This window comes from Monodelphis domestica, chromosome 6 (assembly GCF_027887165.1).
Source record: "Monodelphis domestica isolate mMonDom1 chromosome 6, mMonDom1.pri, whole genome shotgun sequence".
NCBI lineage: Eukaryota > Metazoa > Chordata > Mammalia > Didelphimorphia > Didelphidae > Monodelphis > Monodelphis domestica.
In genome coordinates, this window is record NC_077232.1 from 97,403,738 (window position 1) to 97,410,435 (window position 6,698).

The following is a 6,698-nucleotide window of genomic DNA, read 5'->3' on the forward strand; positions in this document are numbered from 1 at the left end:
AAATAGTCATGTGCCATCTTGTCAGATCTTATGACCATAGACTCATTTCTTCTGTTTTTGACCCAATTCAAAAATGCCCGTCCCTAATCCTCATTCATTAGCCCCCTCTACTATTCTGCTTGGCTAAGCCTTCAATGCTTGGCCCCAGTTGACCATGCTTAGTGTCTGACCATCTTTGGACCATCTCTGGTGTCGTGACCCTATTGATATGCATCTTTATATTGATGATGCCCTATGGCTTACTGTATTAAAAAGCCCCTGACTATTTTTCCCTTCATTTTTTATTTCAGTGAGGATTGTGGTCTTTGATGGTGCCTTGTTCTAGCTTTCAATCACAATCAGTCATGCAATTCACAACCAGTCTGAAGGGGTGAAAACACTGCTCTAGTCACTGGAGATATAAATACAAATATATATATATATAAATATAAATACAAAAAAATAAAGTCCTGCCCTCCTAGCATTTACACTCTGGAGTGGGGAGGGAAGAGAAAGGAGAAGATATCACAGTATGGAAAAGTCTGTGCCCCTAGGTATCCTGGAATTTAGGAACCCTGGATAGTATGGCATCATCCTATCATCACTTAAAAGGAGTTTTGTTTGCTCAGTCAGTTGATACAAGCAGTACATTTCCTGGATCAACTAATATCTAAGAGTCATTCATGCATTCGTTCTTGAATATTTGTTCTATAGCATAATTTTTTAAAGGGAGCAGTGGAGTGAGTGCCAGGCCTGAAGTCAGGAAGACCTAAGTAAAAATCTGGTTTTAGAAGATAGCTATGTGACCCTGGAAAAGTCATTTAACCCTGTGTGCCTCTGTTTCCTCATCTGTAAAATGAGCTGGAGAGGAAAATGGCAAACCCCTTTGGTATCCTTACTAAGAAAATCCCAAACAGGATCACAAAGGGTCTTCCATGACTAAAACAATTGAACAGATAATTTTTAAAACCCTAGAGAGAGGTAAATCCTACATGAAATATATTGTGATCGATGGCATTCCTGATCAACAATGAGGAAAGGCAGCATTTCCATGAGAAAGTGCACTTCAGGTCTAGTAGGATTGTTTCCAGATGACTCTAGTGGTTCATGGGATAGTTGCTTCAATGACTTTAGATATGATTGTTTTCCAAGTAAAAGACCCAGGCAGGGTTTGGTTTTTTTGTCTAATTTTAATTTTTGTTTTTTGTTGTTTTGTTTTGTCTTTATATCTGTAGAGACTAATGCACAGTGGGTACATATAGTAGGTGTTTAATAAATGATTGCTGGCTGGATAGGGTATTAGCTAAATACAGTGGGTTAGGGGACTAAGCAACAACTCCCTCACTACTCAGGACAACTCACAAGTCAGGGTGCTCCTCCAAAGCTGAGTAAATTAATTCTCTCAGGGAGAATAGGTAAAAGGATTGCCTCTGAACATTCTTTTATTTACATCTACTCCTCCATTCTGCCAAAAAAAAGGAAAAAACAATGGCCTTTGCCCCCAGACCCATACCACAACAGGAGGGCAGAGGAAGACCCCCTTACTACATATACACTAAATTGGAAGGTTACTACAGTACATTTCATGTCCAATTCCCCTCCCTCTGGTGCCCAATCCTTTTATCTCATCACAGTAAGAGTAATAACAGCAGACATTTATATTGTGCTTTAAAGTTCAGAGTAGGTGTAATTCTTCTTCCTATCATCTTTTTACTAGCATCTTTCTTCAACTTCCTTGAGGCCAGTCTGATCTAATTTTAGATAATGTCATCAGTCCCTAAATGTTTCCATATTCATGATACAATGGAAAGAGCACTGGAGGAAGAGGACCTCTTAATTCTAGCGCCTTCCCTTCATTAATTTTTCTCATTTGTCCCACAACATAGCTTATTTGTTCATGTTTGCTTTTTATCTCCTCATTACATAGACAGTCCCTTAAGGGAATGTCTTTTGCCTTTCTTGGTGTGCTCGGTGTTTGGCACAGAATTTGGCCCATGATAGACCCTTAATCAATGCTTATTGACTGATTGATTGAAATATCAATGTGGCTCCTTTATACCTGGGTGCCTTTGGACCAGACACAATACCACTTTGGACCTCAGAAATCCTTCTTCAAAAAATGAAGTCATTGGACCAAATGGCAACTAACTTTCCTTTTAGCTCTAAGTCTATGATCCTATGCTATTCTTAACCTAACAAGAGTTGGGGAAAGAATGGGGAAAGAGTCTTCATAATCTTTCTCAGATTTTTGTCTTTGGAATTGAGCTGGATATCAACCTGATGGATGGGCTCTTGGAGCTTTATCTTTTACATCTCTCAGTGTTGACCCATGAGAATCCCATGTCTACTCATCAAAGAAAGTCATGGAAGGGCCTTTTTTAAAGCAATTATGAATCAATCTTTTCTCCACCCACCCAGGCCCAACAGGTTTTAAACTTATTTGGGAGGAATTTTTAATTGTGAAAAATATCTGTAGACACCCAAATGCCCATTAGATCACCAATTTGGGTTTCAAGGTATTATTGTTTTTAAGCTTTCTATCCATCTAGGACAGCAGCCAGGTCTAGAGTCAGGAAGACTAATGTTCTTCATTTTGATTCTGACCTTAGATCCATACTAGTTGTATAACCCTGGGCAAGTTATTTAACCAGGTTTGTCTCAATTTCCTTATCAATAAAATGAACTAGAGAAGGAAATGGCAAACTACTCTAGCTTCTTTGCAAAGAAAATCCCAAATGGGATCAAGAAGAATCAGACATGACTGAAAATGACTGCTCAACAGCAACAATCCACCGAAGACTTCATAATTTTTAAAATGAAAAGCTAACATTTAAATTGCTTGTTGGTGGCCTCAGAGAATTATTCATAATTTATAGAGCAAGCTATGATTCATCCTCCCCACCCTATCTCAGTATCAATGGTCAATGAAGAACTGCCCAAAGTCTTTTTCTCATTTTTGGTTCTATTCTTTCCCCCTATTTTCTTGCCTCTTAATTATATTTAACTTTCTTTTAATGCTTCCCATTTGCAAGAAATTTATACAGTGTCCTTAGGCAATGGAGTTTAACTACCTTGAGCGGCATTGCATAATTGAAAAGCAAGAGAAATCTTATCTATAGTGACACACAAACAATTGCTTAAATGCAAATGCCCTGGCTTTCAATATTTCAATGTATCTGTGGTTTCATGGATATGGACACTCCCTTTATCATCATGCCATAACATCACTATAGCAGTATTCATTTTCAGATGACTGATGACATCTTAGAAGTGTCACCCACTTGCCTCCCAGAGGGATGTGCTTTTCAACAGGTATGAACCTTTCACTGAAAAAGATGAAGATTGAGGAGTGGAATTTAGGGTATCAGCCATTGGATGAGAGAGGTCTCTGTGGCTTTAAGATCAGTAATCTGTAACCACTCTCCAGAGGAAAGAAAAGGCAGGAAATTACTTTTCTGTGTACAAAACCTTTAAGGAACCATCTTCTCCCTCAAAATATAGATTGGAATAGAAATGTAAAAATGATCATCTCTGGGTTTGCCAGCCCCTCATTGGGAAGATCATTTTACCTGGCCATTTTAGAACTATTCTGATGCAAAAAAAAAGGGGGGGGGGTAAAGAATAAAAGATAAATTAGCAAATTAAATGGAATTCTAATACTGTACATATACCTATCCCCAAGTCCCTGCATACTCTTAATTTTTTTAAATGAGGAAAATCATGTAAGAAATTAGAAGGCAACAAATAGTGCTTGTCTCTCACACATACCTCTAGAGGTTGACAGAATCTCTGAATTAACTCAGATATGCATCTTTGGCTGATTCTGAATCATAGTATCTTTACAGACTCCCTCACATCCCTTTCCAGTGATCTGACATCCTACTAAAATTCATTTTAGGAAGCTTATTGGTAACTTAGAGGGCATCTAACCAGGGGAGAGGAGGGCTCAAGGTCTTGCCACATGAGGATCATTTGAAAGAATAAGAGATAATTAGACCAGTATTATGTTTTAGGAGAATAAATCAGAGGAACAGAGGGAGACATAGTTGTCTTCAAGTATTGGAGAGCTGTCATTTGAAAGAGAGAATAGACATACTGCATGGCCTCAGAGGGCAGAACAAGGAACAATCAGTACAGGTTGTATAGAGGCAGATTTTAGTTTGCTCTAAGAAAAAGCTCCCAAAATTTAGAATAATTTAAAAGGCAAATCAGGAGGGAGTAGATTTATCTTCAGTGGAATTCTTTAAGTGGAGACTAAATAGTAATTCCTAGGACAGATAGGTGGTTCAGTGGATAGGTGCTGGTCCTGGTGTCAGGAAACCTCATCTTCCTGTGTTCAAATGTAGCTTCTAGCTGTGTGACCCTGGGCAAGTCACTTAACCCTGTTTGCCTCAGTTTCCTCATCTGTAAAATGAGTTGGAGAATGAAATGGCAAACTACTCCAGTATCTTTGCCAAGAAAACTCCAATGGGTCATGAACAGTCAGATGTGGCTAGAGAAGGCTGGGAAAAGTGATAATTTGTCTAATCTACTACTGTCTGGATTGTCCTTTTTATTGACTAGTGCTTTATGTGACCCAGCTCACAATTTAAATTTTTTATTGATATGCCAATTACTATCTGCAGAATTAAGAATAAGTGTTAAACCCTGTACATCACTGGTATTAAATATATCTGCTACTTATCTTTTACTGAAACTTATAAGATAGACCCCTATTTAGAATGACTACTTTCCTGAGCAGAAAAAAACCCAAATATAGTTTATTAGAATCTTTTATGTTTGCATATTGATCAGATTGTTTTGTTCAAATATAGGCTTTAGTAATCTCAGAGTCTGGATGCTAGAAATTCAACAGATTTTTTTTCTTCTTTTGTAATTTATGTAAGAATTCTTACTGGGTTTTACCTCACCCCTGTTTTACATTATACAATAATATTGGCTTCTTCCAAAGTTATTCTCTGGATAATTATTAAAGCTACTTTCTAAGCTTACTGAAGGTGTGTCATCCTTAAGCTAATTATGAAAAACTGCCTGGAATAGGTTTTCTGTGAATTTAACAATCACCTGTGCCTAAGGATATCAAACAATTAATAACATGTATCAAAACCAAATTACCCAAAAGAGCAATCTTGAATTCAGATAGGCTGTCCAGAATTCTAAGAATGCAAATAATGGCCAATCAGTACTCCTCATATTTTCAAATCCAGATCTTGAAGCAAGATTTTAATAAAAAATGGGATTATTAACAGTTTTTTCTCTTCATAAATAAGAACAATTGAACCTCAAGTTGCATATCTACCTGTTCTTTCACATGGATTCTGTCATGTTTATCAGCATGATAATTTCAGGGACCAGAAGCCTAGAAGATTGTACCTCTTACCCCTAAGGATGCTGACAACACTCACATTCCCTGAATTCACTAGGTATCTGAGATACAACTGGTTGCACCATATCTTTTAACAAACCTCAAAGGAATTTGTGAGTTCTGTATTGAGTTTTGCTTTCATTCATGATAGTAATGTTTACAAGGTAACCTGCCATTTACGAAGCATTTGTTGCTAAATGTTATAGATGGGAATGAAGACTTAGAACCTCTCTAATCCTTAGAATTAGTCCTTCAAACCCAGTATAATTGCTCAGATGTGGACTGAATTAAATGACCACTGATATCCCTTTTAACTTTGAAATTCTATAATTCTGTGACTGGGAAAAGCAAAAAGACAATTAAAAAATAATCCTTTCCCTCAAGGACATTACAATCTAGAAAAGAAAATTGTTCTTGTTCAGTCCTTTTCAGTTGTAACCAACTCTTAACCCCATTTGGGGTTTTCTTGGTAAAGGTCTTAGAACAGTTTTCCATTTCCTTCTTTAACTCATTTTATGGATGATGAAGCCTAATCAAACAGGGCAAAATGTCTTGTCCAGGGTCACCTCACTAGTAAGTGTCTGAGGCTATATTTGAACTTGGGAAAGATGAATCTTCCTGACTTCAGGCCTGGCTTGCTTTCTTCTATACCACTTAGCTGCCCAGAAAGGAGAACTTAAAAGTCACAAAAAGATTACCAAAAAAATAATAATCATATACTTTTCTATAGAGATTTAAAATTCTCAAAACACTCTTTTTAATCAAAACAACAATGCTATGAAGCAAATTATACAAGTATCACAGGAAGGATGAAAGAATTTCTTCAAGATCACATAGTAAAGGTCCAGGCTAGAATTTAAATACAGATCTCTAGACCTCCAAGTTCAAAGTACTTACTACTTTATCGAGGTGCATTTCTACAGAATAAGGATGCTCCATATGAGAGCAGAGGGTGACAGTGACAGGATTCACCTTCCACTTGGGTCCACAGGACTCATCATCTCTCCAGAAACCAGACTAAAAAGGTTGGGGAAAAAAAGACCAATTAGAAGAGCAGTCTCAATTAGTGATAACCTTACAGTCAATTAAGGATTTCATGAAAGAAAACCATTTAAAGCAATTAACAATATTATTTTTCCTACTGACAGTACAAATCCCTTTCAGGGACACATAGAAGTATTTGACATAGTCCCCTTATATAAAAAGTTCACAGTCTAAATGTAAGCATCAAATAATAATATTTCACATCTAACACATTAATGATAGTAGACTCTAATAATAATACATCCCCAAATTCCTTAACATTTATCAAGGGCTTTGTTCCCAACAATCCTACTTAGCCTATATTATAAAG

The 6,698-nt window shown here is 36.9% G+C and overlaps 1 long non-coding RNA gene across 1 annotated transcript in view; it reads right to left on the bottom strand.

Annotated features, from left to right (window-relative positions):
• The window catches only part of LOC100619312 (uncharacterized), a 36,309-nt gene extending 29,952 nt beyond the window's left edge, over positions 1 to 6,357 (bottom strand). The window contains exon 1 of the long non-coding RNA XR_001623047.2: positions 6,242 to 6,357. This is a non-coding gene — a long non-coding RNA (uncharacterized LOC100619312). The remainder of the gene's footprint in view (positions 1 to 6,241) is intronic.
• Between the last annotated feature and the right edge of the window lie 341 nt (positions 6,358 to 6,698).